The following is a 23357-nucleotide window of genomic DNA, read 5'->3' as shown; positions in this document are numbered from 1 at the left end:
CCCCTCACTCTTTTTTGATACAGGACCATCTCTCAAACATACAAACAGGCCAGCCTAGAATTGCAGTATACTGCCATCATTTCACTTTGGAATGGTTTAAATAGAAGAACTGGGAAAAGTCCAAAATTTGTCTTCTAAAATACCCACCAATTCAAGTCAATTCCTAGATATTTTCTTGGGCCTCACAGATTCACCATACTTATATTCAAATGAACTAATCTCTTTTTAGATGAAAAACCACAAAAGAAAATTTAGTGCAGAGGTATCCTCAAAGTTTTCTCTTTCACTGAAATTAGGATGACATTTTTTTAAAAACTGCTTTTATTTTTTTTTGCTTCTTTTAAAATCATTTCATGTTTTATTTTTTTAATGAAACTGTTGGATTATATTGAAGTCTGTGTGTGTGTTGAGGGGTATGGATGTATGGGGGAGGGTGGTATTTAAGTACACTGTTGTTTTATGGCTACCCATTTGTGATATAGTTTGCTGATAGACTATAAAAAAGACCAAAAGAAATTCAACCGCACCTTGAAAACAGTGCATGCTTCTTTTTTTCTAGAGAGTTTATGTTAGTGTTATTTTGCTCTGTTTGTCATTTAAAACATGATATTCATGTAAAGTTTTATTGCTAGTGGCCTACTGTCAGCTATCACAAAACTGGATGTATTGTGCTATTGCAAGCTTTGTATAGGTGAGAACTTTACAAAAGTAATTAACAAAGCACATTGAGTATAATAATCAATGCTAACAAGTCATGTAGATAAAATTATTTGCATAAACAAAATATCCTAATTAGTATGAATTCTTTCTTGATGAAGCATGAGAACTATAGATGATAACCTTTTCAATATCTTTAATTCTCTGAAGCACTTCTAGTTCTGGTAATAGTTTCAGAAATGTCATAGCAACTACTTTGGGAGATTAACATCTTTAATGCCTTCTTTGTACTGGTAATATTAAGCTTTTAATAACCATCTTTTGGATGGTTGCCACTTTATACTGCATGTAAATTTTAGTCAATGTCTTTTAGATAGCTAATTCATTCAAAAAATAGGAATGCATACTATATGTATCTATACATCAAAGATACAGCAGTTTTCTTTTTTTCTTACTGTGCATAGTTTATTTTTATATATGCATTAGCAATATTTTAAAAACTGCTTTTAAAACTGAACTGCCTACCTTTGGAGAAGAAACTATGAAATTTAGCTTTTTCATCTTCACGGTCTTTACAAAACCAAAACACCCTGATAGGGAATGAAGGAATTAGTTATTCAACTACTGACACAAAACTTCTAGATTTTTTTCCAAATATCCCAAATTCTGTTATCCTAAAAGAGGAAAAATCTTTTAAATGATTTATTTTCACTTTAAGAAAAAAGTGGTTTATTTTCCCTTTAAAAGCAGCTTTAGGATATTGTGGATATCATCATGTAGCAGGTTATTGCCTTAGTGAAATGCTCCATGTTTTAGAGCTTCTTCCTGCAGGATGTAACCTACAGTGTGGTTGGTTTTTCTAATTGCTCTGTCATAGTGATAACTCTCTCCTTCACTGCTTCCAAATGTGGTCACCAGCGTGGCTGAAATAACAATGTGTTTGAAACAGTCTATTGGATGCAGGAGCCCATTTTGAAAATTTCATAATTCGTCTAAATTTTAGCTTAAATAAAAATGGTTTAAGGGCTTCCCTGGTGGTGCAGTGGTTGAGAATCCGCCTACCAATGCAGAGGACACGGGTTCGAGCCCTGGTCTGGGAAGATCTCACATGCCGCGGAGCAACTAAGCCCGTGCACCACAACTACTGAGCCTGCACTCTAGAGCCCACGAGCCACAAGTACTGAGCCCACGTGCCTAGAGCCCGTGCTCCGCAACAAGAGAAGCCACCACAATGAGAAGCCCGCACACCGCAACAAAGAGTAGCCCCTGCTCACCACAACTAGGGAAAGCCCGTGCACAGCAACAAAGACCCGACGCAGCCAAAAATAAATAAATAAATGAAATTGATTCTTAAAAAAAAAAAAAATGATTTAAACATTGAAATGGTTTTCTTCTTAACTGTTTGAGGCTCAAACTCTAACAGACCATAAAATAATTAAGGAAAAAAAATGCTAAAGGAAGCACACATTTTCTAAGAGGGAGAAAGGTGGAGAGATTGGATTGTACACACCAACAGGATCAAGGAAGGATGATAAGTGATGGTGATGAATCTGCGTGCCTTATTCCTGCTTCCAAAGAAATTAAGTGTAAAAGGAAAGGGTTTCAATTAGAAATTCAAGTGATATCACCTAAGGAGACTTAAGACAAGGTATCCTTATCATATCAAAAAAATGGAAAAAAGAATATAAAAGGCCATTAAATGAAAATGATTTGACAGTCAGAGAGCAAGAAATGGTGCTTTTGCAATTCCAGAATGTTTGAATTATTCATCTTCTCCTTGAAAAATGTGTCAATTGTAATAAAGTTTGTCAGAGCTTTCCACACTAAAATAATTTATGGGGCATTACACTGAGAACAAAAAGCAAAATAATATCCTTTATACAAAAGTATTTTTCCTTTAAATTGCTTAAAAAAACCAAAAATTATGCTTTTTAAATCAATAATTCTAACTTCTTTAACAACTTAGGTGCCAACATAGCTAAGAATTATCACTCTATCTGCAGTTTTTTAATAAAACATGGAAGTGAACATGCTAATAACAAACTGATAAGAATCTAAGTGGAAAAGCATCAACTAGACTGCAAACGAATAGCATAAATCTAAACATGTCCCCCTGAAAAATTAGGAAACTGGCAAAACATCTGTTTGGCTCGCTGGCAGTCATCCTAAGTGATGATGCATGCCTTTTACTTCCTGGAGAAATAATTAAGCAGTAAGTTTAACAGTTTCTTCCAGCTCCTTCAAGAATTAGAAGTGCCAAGGACTCAGAAGTTTATTATCAAAAAAATTTTAACCTGGGACCTTGGGTATCCAGGCTGCTCAGGACCAAAGCAAGGCAGAGATGTGGGTGTGGTATAGAGCCCTGCCCAGTGAGTTAGGGCTCCCGTTTTGGTGTTTTGGTTGTCACAAAGCCACCCTGAGTCCTGCAAAGATTACCCAGCATGCCAGGCTTTTCTCCAGCCTCTCAACTTCTCTCCTCCAAAGGGACCCGGATGAAGCAGAGACCTGGATGGACCAGTCCTGACTCTGTGAGGTCCAGTTTCCTCTATGAGTACATGTATTCTTCTATGAATACAAAACATGTATTCAAACTACATGAGCTGAAGAAGTAAGAAGAGAACATTTGTCTCTTTTGCTTAGATTGCCCTAACTGACACGACAAAACACACCTAAATAGCTCTAGTTCATGAGGAAGGCAAAGGAAAGGAATGGCACTTTTCTATGGTACCAAATCAAGTTTTTAGTGGATAAATAAAGTATCCTATCTCTGCTAGGTACTAATATATTGGGCAGGGGGACACTCCATTAATGCACAATGTAAAAACAGAATTAAACCTATTAAGTGAAGGATTTATTCTACATTATCATTTAATTACCAACATGTCTCTATATTCAATTATAGTACTACGGTTTCATCAGGCACTTTCACTGAGATTTTCTAATTAAAACCCTCCCAGGTAACTGATGCTCAGTAGATTTGATTAGCATTTTTATCTTTCTTTTTCTCATTGAAAGTAAAATAACCTATCTTTGCACTTACGTAAAAATAGCAGCCTCCTGCCTAGGTCTCCTTTGCACAGACACTAGTCACAATTTCCTGCCAGGTGCCTCAGGGGAGAATTTCACCTTGCACAATTCTACTGGAAGATACTATGGCTTCCTATTGAACAGAATATCGAGTCTCCCTGCACTGATACAGTTTAGGAATTAAAAGGCTTTGGAGTCAGATTAACCTGGTTTCAAACTTCTGCTCCTCTACTAACTAGTTGCGCCTCTGGCCAATTACTTGACTTCTGTGACTATTTCGCATTCGCAAAACGGGGACTGTTATGAGGCATAAATGACAAAATGAGTGAAGTGTTTAGCACAGCATCTGGCACGTAGTAAGTGGTAACTGTTATGGTCACTATTGTCATTTTTGCTGTTGCTGTTACAGGGTGTGGATAAGGAAAATATTCAGAGATTTTAATTAAGGTATGTGTTCCCAAGCAACTTAGTTACTGGAGGCTGTATCATAAGCACCTTGCTCCAGAGACCGGTTGGCATGCATCACTTAATATTAAGGTTTGAGCACGTTTCTTATTCTGTTTGTTCTCTGATTGTACTGCCCATCCTGTTCTCTGCCCTTCCAAGTTCAGTTTTGTGTCATGACAGACTGTCCCACACAGACTATCATCTGTGCTCTCCTGTTCTCTGGCTTCTGGTTGGACTTAGCCAATGGGAGGCACCACCAGGAAATCTGAGCATGAGAGAAGACAGGTCAGGAATGTCTCTCTCACTACCACCTGCTTTGGGGCCATAATTCTGGCAGTGGTCAGATGTCTCTGCAGCTACCCTGGAAGTCCCTTCACACCTCCAGTTTTCACTGGACTCTGTTAACAAATCTATTTTCTCCCCTCATCCCTTCAGGCCTAGGAGTGGCATTAGCTTCTTTTGCTGGTAGCTAGAGCCTGAACATCCTTCATTGGTGTGCTTATCCATACTTTGTAAATAGTCCCTTCTCTAACTACTCATCAGAATTTCATCTAAGTGCATCTCTGTTTCCCTTTGGGACCATGAGTAATGTACCCCTTCAGATCAATATGTTTCCCTGTAGCCAACTGGGTTAATGTTCATTTTACAATTTTTATTGAGTCCTTACTATGCACTAAACACTGGGCTAAGTGCAAAGTGCAAGGAAAAAATTATATATATATATATATATATATATATATATATATATATATATATATATATATATATATATATTTAAATACATATACGTGCCCTTCTCTTCAAAGACGTCAGTCTTCCCAAGGAGTTACATCTATAAAACATAAATCATAATCCAGTGTAATAAATGTGCTATGTGTATGTGCAAAGTACACGAAGATTTATAGTCTAACTTATTTGTGGGGATGAAAGGCAGGATGGAAGGGAGGTCAGGAATAATCAGGAACATCTTTCAGTATGACCTCAAATAAGAGGAGAAAATTTAGAGGCAGAATTACAAGGAAGTGGCATTTCAAGCATAGAAGAGAATGTTTAAAAGTCATCATGACCTGAAGATACACAGTATATTTAGTGAACAGCAAAGTCATTCGAGGTAAGGAGAACATAGCGCTAAGATTAGAATGGTGATGAGATGGGAGGACGCCATCATGAGGTATCTTTAAGTGGCTGGAGATTGGCCAGGTTTGGAAGGACATTACTGGAACTTGTGTAAAAGGGTTCATGCTGTGGAATGATTTTATACTAACTCAATTTTGACGGGTATTTCTGGCAACAACAATATTAGGGTGACCAGTTCAATGGATTGCAAGAATACAGAAGAAATAAAAGAATCTAAACCAGAGCAGTGTTATTGGAGTTGAAAGCAGGGGACATACTCAACAAATATTTCACAGAGAATTATCAAGACTTCAAGACTTTTGAATATAGGAGTTGGAGGAGTATTAGCTATGGGTTCAATTTGAGGTGTCTGTTTAGACTACATCATAAATGGTGACTCTATTAACTGAAACAGGAAATAGAGGGAAGAGAGCAGATCGGGTAGGGGTAGATGAATTCCTTTTTGAAAAAAAACATCTGACCTGTTGGTGTTACAATAATTGGTTTAAAAAGAGACCTGATCATCATTTTGAGAAAAGAGGAAATAATTTCACAATTTAAAAAAGTAAAAGTCATGCTAGAACAGCGTCAGATGATTAAAGTTAGTGAGACCCCTTAAATGTAAGAAATTTCAAAAGTAAATGCTTCCGAAGTTTCAAGTTGGACATTCGTATCTACTTTGGTGTCTTCCCCATATCACCAAGCACAGTTAGTGTCTGCCTATACCGCATTTCCACAACATCACCTCGTTATAGTCTTGTTCAATACCTGTCTCTCCCTAACTTACTTTGACATATATCCATAATGACCTATGCAGTGCTTGGCATGTGATAAGTGTACCTAATAATCAGTTTTTAGTATCATAAAAGTGTGGTGAAATGCCAAAATTATGAGACCACTTCTGTGCTTCAACATTCCATTCCAAAATAACAGGAGATGTGTTACTTTTTTTCTCATCAAGAGTTTTACTCATTGTTTTTTTTAACCTGCAAGGATGCTTCCTCCCACTCATCACAAAAATAATTATATCTGACAGATACCGTACTCAAGTACAATCAAGCTTTTTTTTTTTTAACAGCTTTATTGGAGTATAATTGCTTTACAATGGTGTGTTAGTTTCTGCTTTACAACAAATTGAATCAGCTATACATATACATATATCCCCATATCTCCTCCCTCTTGCATCTCCCTCCCACCCTCCCTATCCCACCCCTCTAGGTGGTCACAAAGCACTGAGCTGATCTCCCTGTGCTATGTGGCTGATTCCCACTAGCAATCTATTTTACATTTGGTAGTGTATATATGTCCATACCACTCTTTCACTTCGTCCCAGCTTACCCTTCCCCCTCCTCGTGTCCTCAAGCCCATTCATTCTCTACATCTGCGTCTTTATTCCTGTCCTGTCCCTAGGTTCTTCAGAACCTTTTTTTTTTTTTTTTTTAGATTCCATATATATGTGTTAGCACGTGGTATTTGTGTTTCTCTTTCTGACTTACTTCACTCTGTATCACAGTCTCTAGGTCCAGCCACATCACTACAAATAATGCAATTTCATTTCTTTTTATGGCTGAGTAATATTCCATTGTATATATGTGTTGCAACTTCGTTATCCATTCATCTGTCGATAGACACTTAGGTTGCTTCCATGCCCTGGTTATTGTAAATAGTGCTGCAATGAACATTGTGGCACATGACTCTTTTTGAATTATGGTTTTCTCAGGGTATATGCCCAGTAGTGGGATTGCTGGATCAGATGGTAGTTCTATTTTTAGTTTTTTTAGGTACCTTCATACTGTTCTCCATAGTGGCTGTATCAATTTACATTCCCACCAACAGTGCAAGAGGGTTCCCTTTTCTCTTCACCCTCTCCAGCATTTATTGTTTGTAGATTTTTTGATGATGCCCCTTCTGACTGGTGTGAGGTGATACCTCACTGTAGTTTTGATTTGCATTTCTCTAATGATTAGTGATGTTGAGCATCCTTTCATGTGTTTGTTGGCAATCTGTATATCTTCCTTGGAGAAATGTCTATTTAGGTCTTCTGCCCATTTTTGGATTGGGTTCTTTGTTTTCTTGATATTGAGCTGCATGAGCTGCTTGTATATTGTGGAGATTAATCCTTTGTCAGTTGCTTCATTTGCAAATATATTCTCCCATTCTGAAGGGTGTATTTTCGTCTTGTTTTTGGTTTCCTTTGTTGTGCAAAAGCATTTAAGTTTCTTTAGGTCCCATTTGTTTATTTTTGTTTTTATTTCCATTTCTCTAGGAGGTGGGTCAAAAAGGATCTTGCTGTGATTTATGTCACAGAATGTTCTGCCTATGTTTTCCTCTAAGAGTTTTATAGTGTCTGGTCTTACATTTAGGTCTTTAATCCATTTTGAGTTTATTTTTGTGTATGGTTTTAGGGAGTGTTCTAATTTCACTCTTTTACATGTAGGTGTCCAGTTTTCCCAACACTACTTATCGAAGAGGTTGTCTTTTCTTGATTGTATATTCTTGCCTCCTTTATCAAAGATAAGGTGACCATATGTGCGTGGGTTTATCTCTGGGCTTTCTATCCTGTTCCATTGATCTATATTTCTGTTGTTTGGGCCAGTACCATACTGTCTTGATTACTGTGGCGTTGTACTATAGTCTGAAGTCTGGGAGCCTGATTCCTCCAGCTCCGTTTTTTTTTCTCAAGATTGCTTTGGCTATTCAGGGACTTTTGTGTTTCCATAAAAATTGTGAAATTTTTGTTCTAGTTCTGTGAAAAATACCAGTGGTAGTTTGATAGGGATTGCATTGAATCTGTAGATTGCTTTGGGTAGTATAGTCATTTTCACAATGTTGATTCTTCCAAACCAAGAACATGGTATATCTCTCCACCTGTTTGTATCATCTTTAATTACTTTCATCAGTGTCTTGTAGTTTTCTTCATACACGTCTTTTGTCTCCTTAAGTAGGTTTATTCCTAGCTATTTTATTCTTTTGTTTGCAGTGGTAAATGGGAGTGGTTTCTTAATTTCTCTTCCAGATTTCTTATCATTAGTGTATAGGAATGCAAGAGATTTCTGTGCATTAATTTTGTATCCTGCTACTTTACCAAATTCATTGATTAGCTCTAGTAGTTTTCTGGTAGTATCTTTAGGATTCTCTATGTATAGTATCATGTCATCTGCAAACAGTGACAGCTTTACTTCTACTTTTCCAATTTGGATTCCTTTTATTTCTTTTTCTTCTCTGATTGTTGTGTTAAAACTTCCAAAACTACATTGAATAACAATGGTGAGAGTGGACAACCTTGTCTTGTACCTGATCTTAGTGGAAATGGTTTCAGTCTTTCACCGTTGAGAACAATGTTGGCTGTGGGTTTGTCATATATGGCCTTTATTATGTTGAGGTAATTTCCCTCTATGCCTACTTTCTGGAGAGTTTTTATCATAAATAGGTGTTGAATTTTGTCAAAAGCTTTTTCTGCATCTATTGAGATGATCACATGGTTTTTATCCTTCAGTTTGTTAATATGGTGTATCACATTGATTTATTTGTGTATATTGAAGAGTCCTTTCATTCCTGGGATAAACTCCACTGATCATGGTGTATGATCCTTTTAATATGCTGTTGGATTCTGTTTGCTAGTATCTTGTTGAGGATTTTTGCATCTTTGTTCATCAGTGATATTGGCCTATAGTTTTCTTTTTTTGTGACATCTTTGTCTGGTTTTGGTATCAGGGTGATGGTGGCCTCATAGAATGAGTTTTGGAGTGTTCCTCCCTGTGCTATATTTTGGAAGAGTTTGAGAAGGATAGGTGTTAGTTCTTCTCTAAATATTTGATAGCATTCGCTTGTGACCCTTCTGGTCCTAGGCTTTTTATGTTGGAAGATTTTTAATCACAGTTTCAATTTCAGTGCTTGTGATTGGTCTGTTTATATTCTATTTATTCCTTGTTCAGTCTTGAAAGGTTGTGCTTTTCTAAGAATTTGTCCATTTCTTCCAGGTTGTTCTTTTATTGGCATATACTTGCTTGTAGTAATCTCTCATGATCCTTTGTACTTCTGCAGTGTCAGCTGTTACTTCTCCTTTTTCATTTCTAATTCTCTTGATTTGAGTCTTCTCCCTTTTTTTCTTAATGAGTCTGGCTAGTGGTTTATCAATTTTATTTATCTTCTCAAAGAACCAGCTTTTAGTTTTATTGATCTTTGCTTTTGTTTCCTTCATTTCTTTTTCATTTATTTCTGATGTGATCTTTATGATTTCTTTCCTTCTGCTAACTTTGGGGTTTTTTGTTCTTCTTTCTCTAATTGTTTTAAATGTAAGGTTAGGTTGTTTATTTGAGATGTTTCTTGTTTCTTGCGATAGGATTGTATTGCTATAACCTTCCCTCTTAGAACTGCTTTTGCTGCATCCCATAGGTTTTGGATCGTCGTGTTTTCATTGTCATTTTTTTCTAGGTAATTTTTGATTTCCTCTTTGATTTCTTCAGTGATCTCTTGGTTATTAAGTAGTGTATTGTTTCGCCTCCATGTGTTTGTATTTTTTACAGGTTTTTTTCCTCCAATTGATATCTAGTCTCATAACAATGTAGTCGGAAAAGATACTTGATACGATTTCAATTTTCTTAAATTTACCAAGGCTTGATTTGTGACCCAAGATATGATCTAACCTGGAGAATGTTCCATGAGCACTTGAGAAGAAAGTTTAGTCTGTTGTTTTTGGATGAAATGTTCTATAAATAACAATTAAGTCCATCTTATTTAATGTAGCATTTAAGGCTTGTGTTTCCTTATTTGTTTTCATTTTGGATGATCTATCCATTGGTGAAAGTGGGGTGTTAAAGTCCTCTACTATGATTGTGTTACTGTCAATTTCCCCTTTTATGGCTGTTAGCATTTGCATTATGAGTTGAGGTGCTCCTATGTTGGGTGCATAAATATTTACAATTGTTATAACTTCTTCTTGGATTGATCCCTTGATCATTATGTAGTGTCCTTCTCTGTCTCTTATAATAGTCTATTTTAAAGTCTATTTTGTCTGATATGAGAATTGCTACTACAGCTTTCTTTTGATTTCCATTTGCATGGAATCTCTTTTTCTATCCCATCACTTTCAGTCTGTATGTGTCCCTAGGTCTGAAGTGGGTCTCTTTTAGACAGCATATATACAGGTCCTGCTTTTGTATCCATTCAGCCAGTCTATGTCTTTTGGTTGGAGCATTTGATCCATTTACATTTAAGGTAGTTATCGATATGTATGTTCCTATAACCATTTTCTTAATTGTTTTGGGTTTGTTATTGTAGGTCTTTTCCTTCTCTTGTGTTTCCTACTTAGAGAAGTTCCTTTAGCATTTGTTGTAAAGCTGGTTTTGTGGTGCTGAATTCTCTTAGCTTTTGCTTGTCTGTAAAGGTTTTAATTTCTCCATCAAATAATCTGAATGAGGTCCTTGCTGGGTAGAGTAATCTTGGTTGTAGGTTTTTCCCTTTCATCACTTTAAATATGTCCTGCCACTCCTTTCTGGCTTGCAGAGTTTCTGCTGAAAGATCAGCTGTTAACCTTATGGGGATTCCCTTGTATGTCATTTGTTGTTTTTCCCTTGTGGCTTTTAATATGTTTTCTTTGCATTTAATTTTTGATAGTTTGATTAATATGTGTCTTGGCGTGTTTCTCCTTGGATTTATCCTGTATGGGACTCTCTGTGCTTCCTGGACTTAATTAACTATTTCCTTTCCCATTTTATGGAAGTTTTCAACTATAATCTCTTCAAATATTTTCTCCGTCCTTTTCTTTTTCTCTTCTTCTTCTGGGACCCCTATAATTCGAATGTTGGTGCATTTAATGTTGCCCCAGAGGTCTCTGAGACTGTCCTCGATTCTTTTCATTCTTTTTTCTTTATTGTACTCTGAGGTAGTTGTTTCCACTATTTATCTTCCAAGTCACTTATCCGTTCTTCTGCCTCAGTTATTCTGCTATTGATTCCTTCTAGAGAATTTTTAATTTCATTTATTGTGTTGTTCATCATTGTTTGCTTGCTCTTTAGTTCTTCTAGGTCCTTTTTAAATGTTTCTTGTATTTTCTCCATTCTATTTCCAAGATTATTTTGGATCATCTTTTCTATCATTCTTTTTCAGGTAGACTGTCTATTTCCTCTTCATTTGTTTGGTCTGTTGGGTTTTTACCTTGCTCCTCCATCTGCTGTTTCTTCAGCAGCTTGCAGTTCTGCTTGTTGTGTTTGTCCTGCAGGACCAGCTTCTCAAAGTACAAGTAGGCCATGGACACTGTCACAGGCTCCAAAACACACTCTGGGACAAGTTCCACATCTCTCATTATAAACTCCTAATTTTGCTCAGCATCAGCTTGATGTGCGGGAACTTCTCCCAGAAGGTCTCCTTCATGTCCTTCTTGAGGTGGGAGGGCTTCACATACTCTATCACTGTGGTCATGTAGGATGCGAAGATGAGGACATGCTTGTGCTTGCTGCAAGGTCACTGAGGGTCAGCCAGGAGGTTGGGATTGTACTCCAGGGCATCCCCTGCATTGGTCCCTAGTTCCAAGCCAGCTGGCACCGCCCTGGGCAGGACAGGTTTGCATCTGGACCCCAGCAGAGCATGGGGGACTCTGGGCCGGGGCTGAGCCAGTGGGCTGGCTTGAGCATGACCAGGATGTTGGTGGGGTACAGGATCTTGGTAAGACACAACCTTTCCATCCGCCCCCAGCTCAATGCTTTCCAACTAGAAGATCATCTCAGAACACATGGAAACGTCACTGGACAGATGCCTCTGCCTCTGGCTGTCCACATTCAGGTCACTGACACGCAGGCCTTCTCCACAGGGCAAGACAGAGAAGGCCGCACACAGGGACCGCTTGGCACAGATGAGCACGATCCTGCTGTTCCTGGTGTCGTACTGCTTCATATTATTGATGAAGTGAGTCTTCTTCGGGCTTTTGTGTCTTGGGGATCCAGGTGTATGTTTGGCTCTTTGAAGGGAAGCACATCCCACCATGTCTTCCAGAAACTCGAGGGCTGCCCATCCAGGGAGATGTTGTTGAGGAAGAAGAGCATGGCCTGACGGCGCTGCAAGTCCCCTCACATCCGCAGCACCTGCGGCACAGCCCAGACAGTGGGGCCAGGGGACTGGCCCGGGGATCCACCCGCCGTGGCCGCGGCCATCCTCCGACTGAGCCCGACGGCCACCCGCCGCCCACAATCAAGCTTTTAAAAACAGCATCACTTATGACAATAATGCTCTACCGGAAAACCCAACATTTTGCTCAAATAGTTCCTTAGTAAAATTATTTGCAGCTACAACTGTCAGACTTTAGGATCTCCACACATTATAATTATTGTTTTCTCCCCTCAGATTATCATGTTAAGAAATATCTTTGAATTTTTGAGACTGACAACATGAACGTTAAACCTCACTGTATTCTAGTGAATAGTGGTGGAAAATGCGTACACACACACACACACACACACATACACACACTCGCCAATATATTCCAACATAGCAACCACGTCCCCATGCTTTGGATCTTACACAGATATCCAGGGCTTTACTGCCAGGTGTTAGAAGGGTGTTATCACTAATAAATCTTAATTCTTCTAGTGTTTTCAAATACAATCAGACCTAATCAAGGGATCCACACAATGGAAATTTTGATTGCTAAATCAGGATAATACATCACTTCTCTAAGGGGATCTATAGAAGACAAAAAAAGCTAAATGGACTCAGTAGGCTTGGTTCTTCTTAGTCTTTTAATTAAAACAAACACCAAAAACAAAATTATTCTTGACCCATTTTCACCATCAAATTCTTTCACAGGTTTGCTTTCCTATTTTCCTATTTAAAAGAGTCTAAACATTCTGTTTTTGTGACATCTTACTGAAGGAAGTAGAATCTAGTGAAAAGACATTGAATTGAATTTGGTGTTCAAAGACCTACATTCACTTGAAAAAGAAGAGCAACAGTGAGGCAAGGGGATTGCTGGCCCAATTAGATATATAAGCATATCCTAAGGCCTCTATAATCAACACAGTGTGGTGTTGGCATATGAGTAGCCAGGCAGGTCAATAAGAAAGAATAGAGAATCCAGAAATATATGCAATTGCTGGTAGTATTCAACAAAGGTGAAGTCACAAATCAAGTGGGAAATATGGGCACTTTAATAAATGGTGCTGGGATAACTGGATAAGTACATGAAAACAGTAGAAATTGAATTCATTTCTGACACCAGAAATCAGTGAAAATTCTAAAGGAATTAGAAATTAAAATATAAAAAATGAAATTACACAAATACAAACATTTCTGAATTTCTTTATAACCGAGAGGCAAGGAAAATTCTCTTCCCGCTCAAAATATTGAAGCAGTAGGGAAAATCATTAATAAATTTGACTACATAAAGATTAAACGTGCATGGCAGGGACTTCCCTGGTGGTCCAGTGGGTAGGACTCCGCACTTCCACTGCGGGGGGCATGGGTTCGACCCCTGGTAGAGGAACTAGGATCCCACATGCTGCATGGTGGCACAGCCAAAACGAAAAATGCATGGCAAATACAACTTCATAAACAAAATTAAAATAACAACAATGCTATTTAAAAAACAGGCTAGACAGGATATGGAAGCGACCTAAGTGTCCATCAACAGATGAATGGATAAAGAAGATGTGGCGCATATATACAATGGGATATTACTCAGCCATACAAAAAAAAAATGAAATTGAGTTATTTGTAGTGAGGTGGTTGGACCTAGAGTCTGTCATACAGAGTGAAGTAAGTCAGAAAGAGAAAAATAAATACCGTACGCTAACACGTATATATGGAATTTAAAAAAAAAAGTTTCTGAAGAACCTAGGGGCAGGACAGGAATAAAGACGCAGATGTAGAGAATGGACTTGACGACACGAGGAAGGGGAAGGGGAAGCTGGGACAAAGTGAGAGAGTAGAATGGACATATATACACTACCAAATATAAAATAGACAGCTAGTGGGAAGCAGCCGCATAGCACAGGGAGATCAGCTCAGTGCTTTGTGACCACCTAGAGGGGTGGGATAGGGAGGGTGGGAGGGAGGGAGATGCAAGAGGGAAGAGATATGGGGATATATGTATATGTATAGCTGATTCACTTTGTTATAAAGCAGAAACTAACACACCATTGTAAAGCAATTATACTCCAATAAAGATGTTTAAAATAAAAAAAGAAAGAAAAACAGGCTAGAGACGTGAGTAGAAAAGGCAATACAGTCAATGCAGTTTCTCATACGTTTAGGACTCTATATGTCTCATAGTTAAAAGAATAGCTCATAATAAGAGAAATACAAATTAATATTACACAGATATATCTTATTTATCACACTGACAAAAAATCAAGAGTGTGATCACATATTTAGTTGGTAAGACTAAGAGGAAACAGACACATACGTGTTTCTAAAAAGAATGCAAAATGTTACGAACCCAGTGCAGGGCAATTTGGCATTATTTAATGATTTTACATATGTTTTTATGTTTTACCCTTCTCCAGGAATCTATCTAAAAGATAAACATGAAAATATGTATACACATGGATATTTACTGCACGATTTAAAAAGGTAAAAACCAGAAACAACCTAAATGTCCATTAATACAGGGTGAATTGAATTAACTTTGAGATACTTACTATGGAGCACCATACAGCTGGTTAAAAAAAAAAGAGTGCTTTCTAATATGTGATCTCTAGGATATATTGTTAAATGAAAACAGCAAGTAGCATAAGCAATATGTATACTATATATTGTATTACCATTTATCTGAAAAAGGGGTCTGTGCGTGTATATGTGTGTGTGTATACATGCACATACAATGGGAGATTAAGCTATATTTAAATAAAATTATTACTTATATGTGATGAGAGGTAACATGTAAAGGAGACAGATATAAAAGTCAGGGGCAGGAAATTTACAAGATGAATCTTAGTATTTTGTCATTCCAGAAAGTAAGGAAGTTGTCAAAAATTATTGGAATAGTGTCAAAAGGACTCATGAATGTCTTGAAGTGGCTCCCACTGCACAAAGATGAGTCATCCTCAGCACCAAGAAGAGTAAAAACATCAGTGGGTTAGAATCAATAAAATATGTTTAAAATCCAGGAATTCCAATGATCATGTTTTAAAAAAAGATCACCTTTGGAGGATGCTAGGAAACCAACTCCTTGTTCTAAAAACTGATAAATAAAGGGAAAGAATCATGCAGATTACTTGTTTTTAAAGTAAAAACTGTACCTCAGGGTATTCAAAAGTTGATGAGAAAAAATTCTGTCTATGGAAGTATTCCAACTAACATATAAAGATGTAATTACATAATTGGAATATTACCATTTTGCAAACCCCAAAGTAAACTCTGCATCTGGGAAATGATCCTCAGTGGCACCTAACATCACAGCAGTAGACAACTGGACATTATGCCTCTCTTGATGGAAGTTTAGAACACCATTTATGAAGTAGTCTTGCCAAAAATGTAACCTAAATATGGATCCAGCCTCTTGATCTAACCACCAGTACAGGAAATACACAGGGAATAGAGGAACAGGTTTGCTTAAAAAAATGAGAGTACAATCAGCGATATCCAGAAAGCAGGAAAGTTCACAAGACAAATTACTCAATTTTTTCAACAGATCAATTTCAAAAATTTTTAAATATAAGTTAAGGTAGCCTATGAAATTAAAAAATCCATGAGACGTACCAACAGAATGCAGTGGTGCACCCTGTTGGAATCCCAATTCGAACAAACCAGCAACATAATATCTATAAACAAACAAAAATAAAATAAAACATGTATGAGAAAATACTGACTAGATACTTGATGATGTAAGACATGACTAGGTTTTCTTATGTATGAAAATGGCACTATGACTGGGTTCATTAACAAGAGTTTTTTTCTTTCAGAGACACATACTCAAATATTTATGCGTGAAATATTATGCATGGGATTTTCTTCAAAACAATTCGGTAGGCAGAGACGTAAAGGAAGTTTGATTAAATGCAAGTGTGGCTGTGAGCTAACGAGTGTTGGGGCTGAATAATGGGTACATGCAGATGCACTGAACTTTTCTCTCTACAATGAGTGCTTAAAATTACCCACAATACACTACTGGTGGGAATGTAAAATGATGCAGCTGCTTTGGAAAATAGTATGAAGTTTCCTCAAAAAAATTTAAAAATAGAACTACCATATGATCCAGCAATCCCATTTCTGGGATTTAACCAAAATAATTAAAATCAAGATCTCAAAGATATATATGCACTCCCATGTTCATTGCAGCGTTATTCATAATAGCCAAAATGTGGAAATAACCTAAAGGTCTATCTATGGATAAATGGATAAAGAAAATGTGGCATATACATACATGGAATATTATTCAACCTTAAAGGAGAAGGAAATCCTGCTATATGCAACAATATGGATGAAACTGGAGGACATCGTGCTAATTGAAACAAGCTAGTCACAGAAGGACATGCATGACCCCCCTCATATAAGGTCTCTAAAATTGTCAAATTCCTGGAATCAAAGTGGAATGGTGGTGACCAGGGACTGCAGAGAGGGGGCAGTGGGGAATTGATCATCAACAGGCATAAAATTTCAGTTAAGCAAGATACAAAAGTTCTAGAGACCTGTTGTACAACATTGTGCCCACAGTTAACAATACTGTATTATGCACTTAAAAATTTGTCAAGAGGGTAGATCTCATGTTAAGTGTTTATAACACAACCTTTTAAAAAAGAAAAGCAAAAAATATATATATCCATAATAAAAAGGTTAAAAAAGACCCACATACAAATTCTGGATCCACCATTTGTTTGCTTAATACCAAGCAAGTCACTTAACACGTTTTAAGCCCCCATTTTCTCATATGTAAAAGGGATATAATAATAACAGTTTTATAGGTTGGTTTGCCATCTCTATTTTTGGACCCTGATAATGGTTAGTTGAAAAGAGAAAGAGGTTTTGGAATTATTCTTACCAACAGTGTATATGTATAATTATGTATAATTTTAAACACACATGGCAGAGAGAAAAGTACAATGCACCTGTTTGTACTCGTTATTTAGCCTCAACTCCCTTTTAAATATCTGTCATAATTTTATGATACAAGGCAAGTACTTAACTTTTCTAGGTTCATTTTCTTTCATGTAAAATGGAGATCATACCAGCATCATACCATTGTTATGTGGACTATGTAAAGTTGGAACTTTATAAATAACACTTTCTCTCCTTCGTGAAGCCATTTTGATTCCTAGTTGGAAATAGTCACTGTTCTGATAGATTTACTTTGATTACTATTATACTAATAATCTCTCTTGAATTATTATTTAAATATTTTTTTATGAAAAGACTCTGGGTCCTTTGAAAACAGATTATTCATATCATTTACCTCATGGAAGGCGTATGGCACATAGTTGGAGATCAATAAAGTTTGATGAATTAAATCCCTTGAATAGATTAGATGCTACCTCCAAAACTGATTAATCTTCTGCAACTACTGACACTGAATGCCCTGGCCATATATTACTTAAGTCTTTTAAAATGCACGTGAGATCCCTGGCAAAATGTCAGATTGTTTCCTGGACAAACAGTAAATGAGTTTGTCATATGTGAAGAAATCACCCAGTTCATTGTGTTGATAAACCTGGCCTGCAAATCCGACTCTGCTTTTTACCTATCACATTTTTGGTTTGTCCAGGTTTGTTCCTACAAACATGTCACAGATTCTTCAGTAGAAAATTGTTTCTAGCATAAGGTTTCAGCTTTATTCCAAAAAGTGTGTCCCTATGAAGAACCACCTAGCACATATCCATGATGCTCCAAAGATAAGGGTAGATTTCCGTATATTGCCATTCCCCTTAAATCAGGTCAAAAACTAGCAGGAAAAATGAATGGAGTCTCCAAAAGATAGTGGTTCCGGAAGACTATCTGAAGTGACAAACAAACCAACCTTAAATGTAGTTCAAAATATTTCCACTTGAGATAAAACTCAGTTTCAGCATTCTGAACATGGTGACAGCATAGTTTTTACTTCTGAGTATTGTAAGGCCCTTTTCTCATAAAACCTGGAGAAAGCCAAAGGCAGTTCAATTAAAGTGTCTAAATGTGGTCATCTTTTATCTATAGCTCCGTGGGACAGCTCAGCTAGAGCCTATAGAGTTCAGCTATGTAGTAAAACTCACACCTCAGCACTCTCCCTGGACGCCAACAAGCAAACACTAGAGTGCAGTGCAGAGTAAAGAAAGGGTTTGCTTCTGAGTAAAAGGAAGATCAGGATCTGTAATTTCAAAGTCCATCAAACAGAGTCCTATAAGAAAACATATGAGCTATGCATGAAGTTATAGGATCTATATCCAAAAAAAAAAAAGAGACAAAAAAATTAAGTCAAGCTCCTTCCAAAGTAAGACATTTGAAAGGAGATCATTGCAACATCATAAGTTCACCATAAAGTGATGCATTCATATTTTACAAGACAAGAACTGTACTAAAATCTTTAAAGTCTCTACACAATTGTGTTTGTCAAAACATATTTGGTGCCATAACTCACAAGTTTATTGACATTCTTAGTTTACATCAAATATTTTACTTATTGTGATACTGAAATTTTATTTCACTTCTTAGAAAATGTTATGCTTAAAAAGGGAGCAATCATAATATATTCCATAGAGTTTTCTCCAATTTACATCATCATTTTCTGAAGTAAACTGAAATAAGCCAAAGTTTTATGTAACTAAATCTTTCTATTATTTTCACAGCTCAGAATGAGAAGGGGAATGAAGAATAAATCTGTAAGAGAACAAAACGTAAATTCATTGTGCTCACAATGTTGCATTAATCAGGAAATCTCTCTGCAAAATTGATTAAGAGGGAATCTGAACAAATGACTACATGCATTCAGAAGAGGCTGCACTCACTAAAATAAACTAGAGTTTCATTTCTCCTTTAAAAAAAATCTATTAGAAGTCTAGATCAGATTCTTCACCTGTGAAATAGATATCACAATTAATTCCTACCATATCTATCATAGAAAAATAGTGTGAGGTTAAAAAATGAGCTAATATATGGTGGGGGGGAGCTTTGTAAAAAGCAAAGGAGCTTAAAAATGTGAGTGATAATCAAGATGATCATTACCTGCTTATAGATAAAAATAGATAACATTACACCCAGCATGCAACAAAGCACTTAGCACATACTAAGTGTTTACTATATGTTTTAACTAAAATATTAATAGGTATTAGGCAGTCACATTGTCAAAAGTACTGATTTAAGCAAAATTAAACACAAAATAAGCCTGGAGCATCTTGTAATGCCGGAATGTAAGGAAGTACTGTACTCAAACAAGCAAACAAAGCACAATGATGAGGGAATGTCAAAGGAACAAAGGACCCAAATGAAAGAACTCCCAGGGGCCAAAAATGGAAAAATCTAAGTATTAAGATCAATGAAATAGAATTGGCTTACAACCCACAGTACAGAATAAATAGCTATAAGTCCACAGTGAAATTATTTAATTAATCAATTTAAGAATCAGTGGGGGAGGGACTTCCCTGGTGGCGCAGTGGTTAAGAATCTGCCTGCCAATGCAGGGGACACGGGTTCAAGCCCCAGCCCGGGAAGATCCCACATGCCGCAGAACAACTAAACCTGTGTGCCACAACTACTGAGCCTGTGCTCTACAGACCACGAGCTACAACTACTGAGCCCACATGGCACAACTACTGAAGCCCTTGCACCTAGAGCCTGTGCTCCGCAACAAGAGAAGCCACCGCAACTAGAGAAAACCTGCGCACAGCAACGAAGGCCCAACACAGCCAAAAAAAAAGAATTAGTAGGGGAGAATAAACAAATTTCCTCTGTAGAAGGATTCCAAATAATTTATGTAGATTTAAATAATTTATGTAAATAATTTATGTAGATTCCAAATAATTTATGTAGATTTATGTATTCCAATAATTTATTTATTATTTATTTCATCCTCAAGGAGGATGCTGTGCATGGCAACTTCATTTCGAGGAGTACAAACAGGAAAACAATAGGAGGAACAAGGAGGAACTTTACAGTGGAGAAATCTGACAACAATAACTCAGCCAGGTGATCAAGGTCAACAGCAACAGCAATAAGTCATGTTGATAGTGTAGATCCTTGATATGATGTGATGAAAATGACATTTTACCTCTGCGGTTTTCCTCTCCAAAATCCATAACCCCAGTCTAAATATGAGAAAATTATCGGACAAATCCCAGTTGAGAGATATAATGCAAAATATCTAAACAGTACTCGACAAAATTGTCAAAGTCATTGGAAACAAAGAAAATATGAGAAACTATCACAATCAAGAGAAGCCTAAGGAGATATAACAATGAAATGTAATGTGTTATACTGATCCTGAAACAGAAAAAGGACATTAGGTTAATACTAAGGATATTTGAATAAATGGTGGATGTTAGTTAATAATAATGTGTCGAGATTGGTTCATTAACTGTAGCAACTGTACCACACTAATGCAAGTCATTAATAACAAGGAGAACAAGATGTGGGGATGGAGGGGCAGGGAGTATTGGGGAATTCTCTGTTCTATCTGCTCGTGTTTTCTGTAAATCTGAAACTTAAATTGAAAAAGAAAGAGGCTTACCAAATATGCCTTTTCTTTTTTCTTTACAGGTAGTGCAAGGTACAGCAACATTTCTTCCACCTTAGAGGAGATGTTGCAACACACTCCTGCCCATTGGGTTTCTAAAAAATTCACTAAGATGGCAGTCTTCTGAAATTTTGTGGGGCTTATCTCCCACCCTCTGGTTCACGTAGGCCTTACTCAGGCATGAAAAATACCCACTACTCTGTGCATATTATATTCAGTCAGCATAATGTCCTCCATGTAGTGGATCATTATAACATTTTGTCAAATATCAGTGCAATCATGGCCTCTGGAGACCCTACTGTGGCAGAGAGAGCAGGAGGGTTGACACAGGCAGGCAACTTGGTGATGGTATATTGTTGTCTCTGCCAGGTAAAAGCAAACAGCTTCTGGTGGTCCTTACGATACAGAGAAAAAAGTCTTGACCAGGTCATAACTGCATATCAAGTGCCAGGAGATATGCTAATTTTCTTCAGTAAAAATACTACATACTGCAGATCTCCACCTGATAAAGTTTACAAGGATCCACAGCCATTCTCCAAAATCCATTCAACCTCTGCAAAGGCCAAGCAAGTTAAGGAATGATATGATATGATACATATCACCATCTCTCATTTTTTAAGTCTTTGATAGTGTCACTAATATCTGAAAATCCCCCTAGAGATGTGGCATTGCTACTGGTTTACTATCTTGGTAAGGAGCAGAAAAATTCAGAAGTTTCCATTTGCCCCTCCCACCATAATGGCTCTTACCCCATGGTCCCAAGGCAAGTGTGGGGATTCTTCCAGGTGCCAAGTATTTCTAATCCAATTATACATTGAGAAACTAATGAAACAACACAGTGTGCCTATGAACTAACTGGGTACTCTGTGAGTCACATCTGGGTTGTGAGGCACATCCATGTATATCACCTGACCACAGCCACCATGGCATTTTGGGTCATCGGAAGTAGCAACAATCCAGAAGCAGTATTTAATAATTCCCAAAGGTCTGGGTATTTTTCCCTAGTGCACTTTCACTTTGCTAAGTTTATGCGGGCTTGAAGAGAGATTCACAGTATATACTTATGGCAATACTGCAGGGTTCTTCCTCAGGTGAACTTGACCTTTCCTTCAAGGATACCTGACTTTCCCTTTTCCTTCAATAAACCCAAGATACTCTGGGACTATGAACCTGCTTAGGTCTGGAAACCTAGTGAAAGCCCACGACTCTCCTCAAACATTGAATCACCAATCCCAGAGGATTTTCTGTTATAATTCAAGCAGTGTTCTTGCAGACTTCCCATCTATTTTATTCCTAGGGACACTGTGATCAATTAGCTACAGTCAGTGGTCCCTATGGACCAAAGTGTTCTGATTACTCTTATGTCCCTACTGGCCTTTCTAGTAAATGTGCCTACTTTGTCCTTGTCAGTGGGCCACTTGGCTGATACTCTGGCATCCAATTATCTCTGTTAAAATCAGGGAACTCATATAAAGAGTGGTGTTAGCCACAGTCATACCTGGCTACAAAGGAGAGCAACCCCAGACCTTTTCAAGGATGCAGGTGGTCCCCTCAATGTATGCATCAATATCTTCCCCAGTGAAGGGATTGAATTCTGGGCCTTTAATTCCTTCTTCCACATCATGCCACACAAGCACTGGATCTCAGTCTCATTAAAATAGGCCACTATTGACTTCAAGGTTTGGTTAACCAACCAAATAACTTGTTAGAGTCACCACCAACTCCATGAGCTAGCACATTAAATCCAGAATGTTCAATAACTGCACCCATATCAATGCATTTGGCCCAGCTTTTCTAGTGTTATTTCTATGCTCCTTGGTCTAAGTCCCTTAGAATCCACTTCCACATACATTCCCCAGGTTATGGATAATATATATCTGCAAATTTTGCAATTCTATTTCCTCTTGAGTCATTCTCCATACCTGATTCCTGAAGCATACTGAGACTTGGCCCTAAGAAGATCGACCGAACTTCAGAGGTATGTGTGTTCATTTCAAAAGGTATGAAACCCAGACCTATGGACTTTCTGGATTCTGTTACTTTTCTCAGAAAAAAATAGAATAAAATAAAATTAAAATAAAAATAATAATAATGGTTTGTTGGTTGGTTTATCTGTTTTAGCAGATAGCTTAATTGGACTAAAACACTCAAATTTGTCTTTCCTTTAAAGGGTGGAAGCTGCAATCTTTGTTTAAGTTTTTAGCCTTAGCTGGGTTGCTTGGCAGCCACATGCATAGTTCAGAGATGAGCCAGAGATCAGAAAAGGGTTCATATGCAGAATGTAGGTCTTTAGGTCTCCAGCTCTCCTCCTTTTGGGGTTGAAATCCCCACTCTATCTGTTGTGGTCAATACAAATCCTACCCTCTGGTTTTCCAAGCCAGTAAGACCACATATTTCTATCAGAGTGTCAGTCATCCTGCATGGTGATAACAGGAGTCTGCGCTCAGGTAAAGGGCCAATCAGTGTCATTCCCTTCTTG

General features: G+C 37.4%; 1 pseudogene; it reads right to left on the bottom strand.

Annotated features, from left to right (window-relative positions):
- Positions 1–1449: 1449 nt before the first annotated feature.
- Positions 1450–20441, bottom strand: LOC132351743 (CDK5 and ABL1 enzyme substrate 2-like; annotated as a pseudogene).
- Positions 20442–23357: the final 2916 nt, after the last annotated feature.

This window comes from Balaenoptera ricei, chromosome 17 (genome assembly GCF_028023285.1).
Source record: "Balaenoptera ricei isolate mBalRic1 chromosome 17, mBalRic1.hap2, whole genome shotgun sequence".
NCBI classification, from domain to species: Eukaryota; Metazoa; Chordata; class Mammalia; order Artiodactyla; family Balaenopteridae; genus Balaenoptera; species Balaenoptera ricei.
This window is presented reverse-complemented; position numbering and strand designations above follow the sequence as displayed.